This window comes from Gigantopelta aegis, chromosome 7 (assembly GCF_016097555.1).
Source record: "Gigantopelta aegis isolate Gae_Host chromosome 7, Gae_host_genome, whole genome shotgun sequence".
NCBI lineage: Eukaryota > Metazoa > Mollusca > Gastropoda > Neomphalida > Peltospiridae > Gigantopelta > Gigantopelta aegis.
In genome coordinates, this window is record NC_054705.1 from 39,673,874 (window position 1) to 39,687,661 (window position 13,788).

Here is a 13,788-nt window from a genome sequence, read left to right on the forward strand (position 1 = left end):
CTGGGTTGTTTGTCCAGGACAGTGGATTATTCTTGAGTCCAGTCATGACATTAAACCTTTAGACTAGTTAGTGTTTAGTAAGACATATTTAGTTAATTTCATCGCACTCTTTTCAATTGTCTCCCCTTTATGTCAGTTCAATATCACACCCCGCATCCCACCGTCCACAATGATGTCGGTTACTGACGTAACAAAAAAAAAGACAACAACAGTTTTAATAAATGTATATATTGAAAATAATAAAATAATATTTACTATACTGCAGCTTATGTTTTTTTTTAATCCACAATATTCATTTAGTGACTATCTTCAGCTGTAGAATGTATTTGCCTGTACACGATAGTTTATTGACGTCTCTGTTCCGTCGTCACATCAAGGGTATCCTGCGTGACCACCGTTTCAGCCAATGACAGTATAAACTATTCCCCGTGACCAGTTTCAACCAATCACGATACCCTTTACGCCATCTTTATCCTGAAGCAAATAGGAAATGATTAGTCAAGTGAAGCATTGCATCGAGTCTCCCCTGGAATGTCATGCCACGATCTGAATAGATCAGGCCCTTTTAAGGGCCCTTATGGGCAACCTAGGGAGACATATCAACATCAGCTACGTCTAATTAACGAGCTACTCTCGGCTTACTAAATTCCAAAACTATGCGTAGCTCCCTATCTTTATCTTTTGGCTGACCGTTCAAAAATGCGCCTAACTTCCTTCAACAAAATGCGCACCCATTCCCTTTGGCTTAATCCTACGGGACATTCCAAATTCTATAGCACCATACCACCCTCCGCCTGTTACCGGCTACGGTCGGACTGCTGGTGCTCCTTTGCCTCTGCCAGTGCAGGCGGTACCCCCTCCAACCCACCCCACCCTTTCCTCTCCAGGACGGAGGAGCCGGCCGAGGCCGACACCTGTGCCCAGGACACATTTTGGATGTCAAACATTTGGTAATTCTGACACGTAGTCATCAGAGGAAACTCACTAATGCAACAATAGATCTTTTATAGGCACTTTTACCACAGATAGGAAAGCACATACCACGGCCTTTGAGCAATTGTTATGCACTAGTTGGAACGAGAAAAAACATTATCAGCTGACATGTATTATACAGTTGAAAACATTCTCGACAATCCCAATGAAACAATTAGTAATAAGCACTGAGAAGGTATCGTCTCATCGAAACTTTCGCAAGATCCATCGAATGTCATGTCAAGACCTTAAAATATTATTTTCAAAGTTCATACTGTCCCCAAAATAGTCTACAGTATATTAAACTGAGGGTGGGGGTGAGGATGTTATAAATATAGCTAATGATTACTAGTGATAAAGGTGGGCAGATAAATACTTAGTGAACCAGATGCATATTCCTGTTAGGTTTTCTAATCAAACACCTCACTCTGGTCGCACTCTGGTCCCACGCTGGTCCCACTCAGGCCTAGGCTTCTAGCACGGGTAGTTCTGGTAGCCATAGAAAGCCTGTTTTTTTCTTAAACGCAGATGTTTAAGCATTGTAAAGGAGTGTAGTTACATGCAAGCAAGACAAAAGCTCAAAAGAGGATTTAAGAAAACATAGATAAAAATATATATAGATAAATAAACAGGTGTTCAAATAATAGAATGAAAACAGGGATCTAGCTGAGCACTCAGATGATGTTCTGAAGTCATAGAACTGAACAACCCCCACCCCCACCCCCGTGGATCTTTATTTTTCCCTCTCCAACCAATCCCTCGCGATATGATGTATATTAAAGGCCATGGTGTGTCTGTGGGAAGTGGATGGGGAAATGTAACGAATACCCTCTGAAGATTGTTTTAGAATTGTCAAATGTTTGACATCCAATTACCGACAATCTAATTAAAATTAGCTCCACTCATTAATTACTATTACATGTGGATATAACAGCACCCCGTTGGAGCTCATGTCCAGTTGACCTTTCATTCGACCAATCAAAACCTTACTTGCAAAATCATGCCAGTGATTTGAAAAGAATTTGAAAACATTCGGGATTATGCCAAGGGTATACGAAATGATTCGAGTGAAAAACTAATTTCAATATAACATTTGATATAAAATTCGTTTTAAGACGAAAAATAAAAAAACGGTGATAGTATAGCCATAAAATCTGTTTATACTAGTATATAAACAAGAGTTTATTACTGTACTTTTCACCCTGTTTTTTAATGTTGAAATAGACCAACAAGTTCGCCTATTGCATAAATAGTCTCGCCCGATATTTTTAGAATTCGTATGCTCCCGAATAACGCTATAATAGGCGAAGTGTAATTGGTCGATATTTAAATTGTTATTTATAGATGAAATGTCACCTGGACATGGAAGTCCACGCAATGCTGTTAGATCTACTGGTAGACCAGTAGATCTAATTTTAATCAGGTTGAATTACCGATAATTACTTATTAATCAAGGTGCTCTAAAGGTGTTTTGTGAAGAACAAACTATCTTCCTTGTTTTTTTCCCTCAATTATTATTCTATTTCACCATTAAAGTTTAATTATGGGGTTTTGGGTAGACCAGTATTGATCTTACGTTAAAATTAATTAATTCAAATCGGACATGAACGTCCGTCACAATATTTACCATGTATCAATTAGGCCCAGTTACTTTACTAAATTTTGAATATGCAGTGATGCTTTTCACTGATGTTCAGACTGTATGTAGAAAAATAGGAATTAATTATGTGAGTACTAACAATTCACAGAATTTTGACGGTATGTGTCTCTCCCTTACTATCTCAACAGAAAGATCGCCATGTTGACTCTCTCTCTCCCCAACTTCTCTCTCTCTCCTCTCTCTCTCCATCACTCTCTCCATCTCTCTCTGAGTCTAGTCTCTCTCTGTTTTTGGTTGTGTAGTGTGGTGTTTGTGTGTGTGTGTAAGTCTATATGTCCAAATTCTTGTTCTATCTTTTTTTTATAAATAGTCCAACGTCACTTTACTTTGGTGCCCCAATCAATTGCTCAAATCATTTTACAAACCTTTTAGGCCTCTCAGTCAAAAATCTTGGATCTAAATTCTTAGTCCAGACTGTTGTAGAAGTGTAGAATGTCGTCTAGGATTTTAGGACTTAGGTCCTTTTGACCCTCTCCACTAAATTTTTCTATTCCAAATTCTCCCACCTTCAACGTACCCTCCCCCCTCCTGGCCCGGACTTAGTCTCTGGCGAAAGTCAGAAGATTAAGTGTGTCATGCGTGCGTGAAACTTCGTGTATATCGTGGTATATCCACTTGCTGTTCTCTCTTTCTCTCGTCTCACCAAATCGGACATCAATATTTAACGTCCAGGTCACTCTCTCTCTCTCTCTATGCTCTCTCTCTCTCTGTTGAATCCATGTGCTAATATGTCCGCTCCCTTGCTACTTATGACACTGGCTTTTGAATCTGTACGTCTCTGCTCTTTCACTCCCTTTCATACTCTGTAAGAAAATAGGAATTAATTATTATGTTTATTCTAACATTTCACATGGAATTTTGGGGTCATTAATATGTTTGATTTCTGGCGTTTAAACTAATTCTGCATGGTATTGTCCGTCTCACGCCCTTTGACGACCATTTCTCAGTTTCTCTCTCTCTCTCTCTATCTCTAAGGGGTCTCATATAAAATTCCACTCTCTCAAAGAAGTCATCTCCTCTCTCTCTCCTGTCCTCTCTCTCACAATCTCTGTGCCCTGAAGTCGAGTATATTCTATCTCTCTCTCTCTCCTCTCTCTCTCTCTCTCCTCTCTCTCTCTCCTCTCTCTCTCTCTCTCTCTCTCTCTCTCTCTCTCATTCTCTCATTCTTTCATTCTCTCTCTCTCTCTCTCTCTCTCTCTCTCTCTCTCTCTCTCTCTCTCTCTCTCGTCTCTCTCTCTCAGTGTGTGTGTAGTGTGTGTCCCTTGTGGGCGGGGGTGTGTGTGTGTGTGTGTGTGTGTATGTCCGTACCGTGGAGATACAGCACTGTTCGTTGACTGACGACTCGCTGATGTCCATCGGAGGCGAGTCCACTTTGGCTGACGACGGCAGCTCGGCGGAAGAAGGCGCACTATACCCACGGTACGCACTGGATCGGGTTTGAGGCGTCTGACTGTTGCTGTTACCCATTAGTGCTAGAAAAAGAGATTTATTACGAGGTGCGAAATTTTTCAACAGTTATAATTTTATTATATATTAATTTTCATTTTTTTTTACGTTGGAGGATCCGAAGAACAACTAATAAAACGGTCTGGTCATTTACCCCCCACCCCCCCCCCCCCCCCCCCCCCCACCCCCCCCCCCCCCCCCACCCCGCAATAGATTTTCTGGATCCGCCACTGATGACGTGTTAATAGTAATGGAAAACAGCATGGGACGTTACTAAATACACAATCAGTATTTACCAAACATTTCATCATTTTAAACGTTGGTATTTCGGTATTATTTAATTTTTCATGTCATTTCAACTTATTTTTGTGCTTATATCCAATTAAGGTTCAAGCACGCTGTCGTGGGCACACACCTCAGCTATCTGGGTTGTTTGTCCAGGACAGTGGGTTAGTTGTTAGTTCGTTAGTGGTTAGTGAGAGAGAAGAAGGTGTAGTGGCCTTGCATCTACCTATTGAGTCCTTAAGAACTCGCTTTGGGTTGGAGCCGGTACCGGGCTGCGAACCCTGTACCTACCAGCCTGTAGTCCGATGGCTTAATTTTTGGTATTACGACCATAACCACTATTAAGACTAATTTTAATAACTGCCGTCAATGGTCGCAATACCGGGGTTGTACTTGATATTGGTAAAAATAATGCTATCGGATTATTTTTACAGATTGAAAGACATCGTTAAGATAATCAAGTAAGTGAGCGAATGGTGATGCAAAAACACCAGAAAACACGTCCGATTCGCATAAATGTAGCCATAGTCAAAGTTTGTACTGAAACGCAAAAACGCAACCCTCAGAGAAGCACGTGCATGAAGTTCTGTAACTTTGCTTCCCGAACCATCCGTTGGTGGGGAATAAAAGGCCACATCTGCAGTAAATCAAGCAGACTGCATAACGGCACTGTAGGTAATGCAATAATGCCAAGATTGAAGGTTGTTTTGTTTAACGACACCACTAGAACACACTGATTTATTAATCATCGGCTATTGGATGTCAAACATATGGTCATTTTGACACAGACATAGAGATGAAACCCGCTACATTTTTCCATTAGTAGCAAGGGATCTTTTATATGCACCATCCCACAGACAGGATAGTACATACCACGGTCTTTGATATACCAGTCGTGGTGCACTGGTTAGAGCGAGAAATAGCCCAATAGGCTCACCGACGGCGATCGATCCTAGACCGACCGCGCATCAAGCGAGCGTTTTCCCACTGGGCTACGTCCCGCCCTCGCCAAGATTGATGTCAGCTCAACGCAATAATGCCATCGGGAGATTCCAAGCACGGGCAACTCAACAAGCTGTGTCAAGGCACTTTGGCGTCTCCAGACAGACCATCTCTGCTTTATGAGCACGGTACAACACCACTCAAAAGTGTTAATGACAGGCTAAGGTCAGGTCGTCCCAGAGTAACCACCGCCGCTCAAGATCGATACATCCGGGTGTGTCACCTTCGAAATCAAAATACAGCAACACAAATCCCTGGACTACGCAGAATTTCTTACCAGACAGTTCGTAATCGCCTGAGGGAGGCAGAAATTTTCCCTAGAAGATCAGTGCGACGTAACGTTTTGACACCACATCATTTGTCGGAGCGTCTGCAGTAGTGCCAGCAGAGGGTGAGATGGACACGTGCCAGGTGGAGGACTGTTTTGTTCTCAGATGATTCTTGTTTTCTCCTGTCACGTGCTGATGGACGCACACGTGTCTATAGACGATGAGGGGACCGTTAAACTCTACACCGTGCAACAAGTTGACTGTTTTGGTGGTGGCAATATCATGGTGTGGGCAGGAATCGATCATGGTGATAGGACGGCTCTTGTGCATGTGGCAGGTGCACTAACAAACATCAGATATCGAGACGAGATCATGCAGCATCACGTCATTCCGCACATGAACTTCAACGGTGGAATGTTTCAGCATGACAATGCCAGACCACATGTTGCACGTGTCAGAAGTTTCTGCAGCACCACAACGTCCAAACATTACCTTGGCCTGTCCGTTCGCCAGATTTAAATCTAATAGAACATCTATGGGATGCACTGGATCAGCGTGTGCGCCGGAGGAATCCACCACCCAAGACACTTCCGCAACTTCTTACGGCACTGCAGCATGAGTGGCAGAACATTCCACACGTGTTGTGCAACGTTTGATTGCTTCCATGCGTCGCCGTTGTCAAGCTGTCATCAGGGCTCGTGGTGGTCATAACCGATACTGGCATTTTGCCCACCCCTATGTCGCACATTTTCCTATGTACATGTTTCAGGTGGATTCCCAGAGATACTGTTTCGGACATGTACAGAGTAATCCCCTTCCCATGGTGTCTTGATCTTTGTTTGCTTGTATCATGTCTACCAGGGTTTTTTAATTAAACTTTGAAAATCAATGTCAAATTTCTTTAACGGGCGCAGCCATTTTGTTCCATTCCATTGAATACGCCGTCTGGCTAGCTGGTGGTTACGTAACAATTATTAACGCGTAAAGTCAGGAATGAGCCTTAGAACTAGAGAAACACAATCTACCTGGTTTTCGCGGGATGATAAATAGTTATGCATTGCAATGTTCTGTAATAATATACATCCCAGTAAGCCAGCAATAAGTATATGCAGCAATATATATATTATTTTTCAATACAAAATTAAACATCATTGTCAAAGTGGCTACACAACAAGTCGAAATAATTAACAATGTTTTTTTCCATGCATTAACCTACGTACTGAAATGATACACGGAGTGTTTTCTTAGTTAATTGGTCTATGCTGTTAGTTGCTTCTACCTGTGATTCCTGATTGGCAGGTGTGTATTTGATTGGTAACCAGACGAGCCAATTAATTGACGCTGTCTTAAGACACAAAAATGCATACCGGTATTGTGTAATATTACCTGTCGCCCCTAAAATGGTAATGGACATGATTTATTACTGTAAAACTATTGATTAAGTAGACTTTTCCATCTAAAACCACAGAAAGGACCAATTACGTAGTCCCAAACACACACAGACACGACTGTGTCTCTCCACACAGATTGTGCCCCCCCCCCCACCCCCAATATCGTTCCTACGGGCCTGATTCTAATATTTTATAGTAGCTCAAATTCCATACGTAGCATTTTATTTTTCTTCAAAAATACTTAATTTTAAACAAAATTTTAAATAATTGGCTAAAACGATATCAAGACAAAAATCCAGAATGTAGTTATCCGTATGATGCTTTATAAATATTTAAATCACGTTAAATACGATAAATATCTGAACACATACATACACGCGCGTACACACACATTATCATTTCAGCCCATATCCGATATTTATTGTATACGAATCAGAACCGATTGCTTTAACAACAACAACAACAAAAATCGTGATAAGCAATAATACGCAAACGTCTTCAATAAATATTTGTTGGATGTTTACAGACGTTTTGGGTTCCTATTGATACAATAATTAATAATAGAGCAAATTCACGCTCCTATTGTGTGGCCTCCCATTGTCAATGCCCCCCCCCCCCCCCCCCCCCCCCCCCCCCCCCCGATTTGTAGACAGGGCTATTTTTACGAGATCTCGCATTAGTTCACGACTAGCGTCCACCAGTTGCCCCGCTACGCGCACATATGCAGTGGAATGTGAAAGAGGTCTATTACGTAGTCCCAAAGAAAAGAAAATTATCACTTGGGCATCGTGGGTTGTCATTTTTGCTCCAACGTAGTATATCAATAGGCCCAATAGTGTACATTTCTCCTTTGGATTAGTAAACAGAGAAAAATACTATAACCCCATTTTGTTCCGTTAAAGGGACACACCCTAGTTGTTAACCATTACGCCGTTTGTTTTTCGCTATTAAACCCATTTTTTCACAAATAAAATTGCACTTTACTTACCGTTTATTATTTGGAATATACATTTCCATTCACCTGAAGTGTTTTTTAGTAATCCTGGTAATCCTGTTGTTTGTAATACCACAAAATGCATTTTTCGTATTTCTTAAAAAGCCACGTGCCTCTGAGAAAAAACCGTTGAGCAGACAAGGTCTAATCTATTTTTAGAGGGGATATTCCCATTTCAATGTCACAGACGTTGGTATACCACGTGACCGTTATCATTTTGGTTCGGTTTGTTTTCTCGTGCACGGTTCGCGCAATCAACATCCGATTTGTTGTCGTTTGCTTGTTGTTCATTTGTGAGGTTTTTCTTCACAGTTCGTGAACATTTTCATTAACAATAAAGTTCAGACAAGTAAGTATCTCAATACAAAACGTTACAAACCCTTAAAACCAATAATTTTGTTAAGTCTTACGATATCTGGTGAGGGGATACAACCTTGGGGGGTGGGGGTGGGGGACACAAGCTATATTGTTACATTTATTTAAATAGAGTAGGGGGGGGAAAATCTTACATTTTCGTCCTGGGGATGGGAAGTGCCTCTCCACCCCTGACGACGACGACTACTACTACTACCACCACCCAAAAAACCCAGAACAAAACAAAACTACTACCACCACCACTACCACCCACCACCACCACCACCAATATTAAACGGTGCATCTAATTGCTAATAACAATAGGTTAGGCACTAGTACCCGGTTCCGAATAGCGAATGTAGGACAACTGCGGTTTATATAAAATGTATTATTTCAAACACTGTAGTATAGTCAACATGTTCAGTGTCGTCTTATTCCCATTCAAGTATCATGATTGCTGCAGCAGCCACTTCCTAAACAGAAGCACCCATGTTCGTAAAGTAACTTCCTGTTCCAAACTCATTCCGTTCGCTGTCCAGGACAGAACAGTTGGAACATGTCCAGGAGAGGTGAAAGGAACGCACCCCAAGTCTGTGCGCACTCTGTGAAATTTGTCGTGACGTAGGCATTTTTGTGCTTCGAGCGACATCTAACGGTGACATCAGAATACTAACTTTCAAAATTATTTCAAGCAATTGGGACATGGGGATTCCCATGGTATTTATCGATATAAAACCTGCTTTTTCACTCCATTTTATAAACCGGCCTCGGTGGCGTCGTGGCAGGCCATCGGTCTGGTAGGTACTGGGTTCGGATCCCAATCGAGGTATGGAATTTTTAATCCAGATACCGACTCCAAACCCTGAGTGAGTGCTCCGCAAGGCTCAATGGGTAGGTGTAAACCACTTGCACCGACCAGTGATCCATAACTGGTTCAACAAAGGCCATGGTTTGTGCTATCCTGCCTGTGGGAAGCGCAAATAAAAGAGCCCTTGCTGCCTGTCGTAAAATAGTAGCCTATGTGGCGACAGCGGGTTTCCTCTAAAAAAATCTATGTGGTCCTTAACCATATGTCTGACGCCATATAACCGTAAATAAAATGTGTTGAGTGCGTCGTTAAATAAAACACTTCTTTCTTTCCATTTTATAAAAACGTGATCTAAGTGTGTTACAGGTTTGTAGATTAACCAAAATTATAATTTATTTTCGCTGGATGGAACTAGGGCGTGCGGCTTTAATGCAACTTGAAATATATTTAATTAAATAGTTTATTATATTATCACGTCATTTATGTTGTTTTACAAGTCAGATTGATCAAAGAGAAGCGCCTTGTCGAAAATTACTGCTTTTGTTTACACTGTACATACAGGAGATGATCAGGAGCTGACGTCACTTCGCCCCAAGCTAGCTGTCCCGGACGCCTCGAAAAGAAAACAAAATGGCTGCCCCCAGTTAACAGGAATAATCACGGGTTTTTTATTAACAATAAAGTTACGCTTTTTTCATTTGTTAAAGTGTCAGTATGTATTGGTGGTCCGGGTATGGATCTTTCCAACACACAAGGCTCATGTTGGAGTTTACCCTCCCTTTAAAGTGTCAGTATGTGTTGGTGGTCCGGGTATGCATCTTTCCAACACACAAGGCTCATGTTGGAGTTTACTCTCCCTTTAAAGTGTCAGTATGTGTTGGTGGTCCGGGTATGCATCTTTCCAAAACACAAGGCTCATGTTGGAGTTTACTCTCCCTTTAAAGTGTCAGTATGTGTTGGTGGTTTCCCTAGAGCGATAAGCCGACACGGCCCATGCTCCCTTAGTCAGCCAAGTAAGCGCCTTCATGTCTGGTAAGCGCCTTAACTGCAGGACCGTGTCGGCTTAATTTGTAACATGTATACAAAACAATGGAGCTGTGATCCGTAACGTCATTTTCTATCTTCTGATGTGAACAAACGGTTACATAATCTATTCGACACCTCAAACATAATAATACCAAATATTCAATTAGCATAATAGCGATCTGGCGACCGGTAACGAGAAACGGTTTTATCCAGAATACAGCGTATGCCTTATGATGTTTGCTCATTTTAATAATCATGGTTATTAATTTTAACGCATGCATTCGACATGTATGACAGCAATGTGACGGCGATTCAATGTCTGGAAGATATGTAACTTGCTATTTTAATTTTGTAAAGTCTTTGAACCAAAGTAATAAAAACAAACCAACAATGCATGTCAATTTGAATACACATGCCAGTTCAGGGCCGAACGACATGTCGGCTATCCCAAGGGCTGAGTTCAGCCAGACCGAGCGGAAACAAAACGTTCGCTACACTGTTTTGTGCGCTCCACGTTAAACCAAATGGACACGACGGACACCAATCAAGTAGTGCGCGAACGTTAGGAAAAACGTTTGTTGGCTGAACTGAGGAAAGCTCTCGGCGTAATATACGTCACGCTTCAGAGTCAGCTGACACCCACGTGTCAAGAGATATCGTTGCGGACATGAACAATACGATTACACAGGAGTAAATCTTGATGTAAATGTGTAGAAAAACAATAGTTGTTTGCATCAATGAATACCTAACTGCAGTTTCGTTATTTCCTTTGTCTTTGTTAATTTTGTACCTATGGTCGAGAGCTCGCACTGAGATCGCGATCGCAGGAAATGTGCATGCAGTATTTATACAAATTGCAGTTAAACGTGCACTGAATTAGTTTACAATAATCATATTTGTTAGATAATGCTAGATATATATTTGTTAAACTGTGAGATGACATTTAATAAGTTAGCTGGATTTTTTTTTTAAAGTAAAATTTTATTTTATTAACGTTTTGGGGTTTTTTTGGTAGTTTTTTTTTTTAAATGGAATATACTGTGAAGTCAGCATTCTTAGCTTAGGTATTTTACAAGCAGAAATCACAACAAGCATTTAACACGATGCTGAAATCAACAACAACAACATGACGCAAATTATGAAGTTGTTGGGGGTGGGGAATTGATGGGGGTTTTTTAGAAAAAATTACGGCGTTGTTTTTCGCTATTAAACCCCATTTTTCACAAATAAAATTGCACTTTACTTACATTTTATTATTTAGAATACACATTTCCATTCACCTGAAGTGCTTTTTGGTAATCCTGATGTTTGTAAAACCACGAAATGCATTTTTTGCATTTTTTCACAAGACGTGTTGTCGAGAAAAAAACGTTAAGCAAGCGAGGTCCAATCTATTTTTAGAGGGGATATTTCCATTTCAATGTCACAGACGTTGGTATATCACGTGACTGTTATCATTTTGGTTCGGTTTGTTTTCTCGTGCACTGTTCGCGCAATCAACATCCGATTTGTTGTTGTTCATTTGTGAGATTTTTCTTCACAGTTCGTGAACATTTTCAGTAACAATAAAGTTCAGACAAGTAAATGTCTCAATACAAAACGTTACAAACCCTTAAAACCAATAATTTTGCTAAGTCTTACGATATCTGGAGAGGGGATACAACCAGGACAGAACAGTTGGAACATGTCCAGGAGAGGTGAAACGAACGCACCCCAAGTCTGTGAAATTTGTCGTGACGTAGGCATTGTTGTGCTTCTACCGGTGACATCAGAATACTAACTTTCAAAATTATTTCAAGCAATTGGGACATGGGGATTCCCATGGTATTTATCGATATAAAATCTGCTTTTTCACTCCATTTGATAAAAACGTGATCTAAGTGTGTTACAGGTTTGTAGATTAACCAAATTATAATTTATTTTCGCTGGATGGAACTAGGGTGTGCGGCTTTAAGAAGTATGTGATATTTTTAAGAAGTATGTGATAATTTTAAGAAGTATGTGATATTTTTAAGAATTTGATAACTTTGCAAATAAGCTGTACGTTTATTGACATTTAAGCAAACGTACTACGGCGACACTCCAGAATTAACATTTGCATCAACAGTCGTCAAACAGAAACATGTCAATAGCAACTTTACATCCGACGTCGTTCCCATTCAAAACGACACCGCATCATGTATTCATACTTCACTGAATATCGATCGATGGCTAACTAGAATTAAAATTGCATATACAGTTTACAGAAATACGCTGTATTAAGTTTGAGATTATAAGATAAAGATATTATTACACACGTGTTTTTTCGGTATCGTTAATATCATCATATATTAAGCATACAAATAACGAATTATGCTCGCATAATACAATTTTTATCCCTCATATATGATATTGACGATACCGAATCACACGAGGGTAATAACATCTGTACACACGCTCGCACATGCAGACGAGCATGTCGGCTATTTATTAAACGACATTCACTAGCTACATCATACATGGCGTGTAAACACCCTTGACCTAGTTTGATTACATCTGTTTCCCAGTGTACAGTAACATATCTGTAAATAACATTAACACACACACACACACCTCCAATAACTTACCTGGGTTGTGATCTACGTCTGTCTAATTCAGGTTTTAAACGAGTTGTCAATCCCTGCACGAGATGGTCAAGACCAGTGGATTTTTCCGTCTCAGTGGCTGCTCGAGGAATTTTAAAGTCACGGATGAACGAACAAGATGACCGAAGCGATGGCCAGTTTATGGGACAAAAGTATCCCGTGTGTACCTTGGGGATGGATTTGGCTCAGTCGGTAGAGCGCTCGCCTGAGGTGTTCGGGACGTATGATCAAACCTCGGTGTAACATATTTGGATCTCACACACACCTGTCTCAGCCAGCGTGGTTTGTGCCGTTTTGTCTGTGGGAAAGTGCATAATATAACACATTTTGTTACTAATGGGAAAATGTAGTCGGTTTTCTCTGAAGACTTAATAATACTAGTAGTCCGGCAGAGAAACGCTATTTTTCTCGAAAGAAAAGTAAAGTTTGTTTTATTTAACGACACAACTAGAGCACATTGATTTTTTATCTTATCATCGGCTATTGAATGTCAAACATATGGTCATTCTGACACTGTTTTTTTTTTTTTTAGAGGAAACCCGCATAGGCTACTCTTACGACGGGCAGCATGGGGTCTTTTATTTGCGCTTCCTACAGGCAGGATAGCACAATCCATGCGTTAGTTTTACAATTTCGAACAACGTTTAAATTTATTACTCAGAATGAACATTTGGCTTGTTTGGTTGCTAAAAGCCTGGCGATTACACACCAGCATTAATTACTCCATGCAGTTCAATAAAATTTCTATGTCAGAATATATGCTGTGGAAAATACAACACTGTCGAGAGGGTCACGTGACTGCTAGTTTTAGACAGTGCTCTCCCTTGATACGTACATTACAAAAGCATCAACAAATAGACCACAAAATCTGTGATCAGACCAGATCAGGCCCTTTTAAGAGCCCCTATGGGCAACCTAGGGAGACATTTCAACACCTACTAGGTCCCCTTAACGAGC

At 40.7% G+C, this 13,788-nt stretch overlaps 1 long non-coding RNA gene across 1 annotated transcript; it reads right to left on the reverse strand.

The window, feature by feature from the left end:
• Window positions 1-212: 212 nt before the first annotated feature.
• LOC121377565 lies at window positions 213-13,059 on the reverse strand. The gene is made up of 3 exons (XR_005958631.1): window positions 12,814-13,059; window positions 3,941-4,104; window positions 213-474 (listed from the first exon to the last, which is right to left on the reverse strand). It is a non-coding gene; the product is annotated as an uncharacterized LOC121377565 (long non-coding RNA).
• Between the last annotated feature and the right edge of the window lie 729 nt (window positions 13,060-13,788).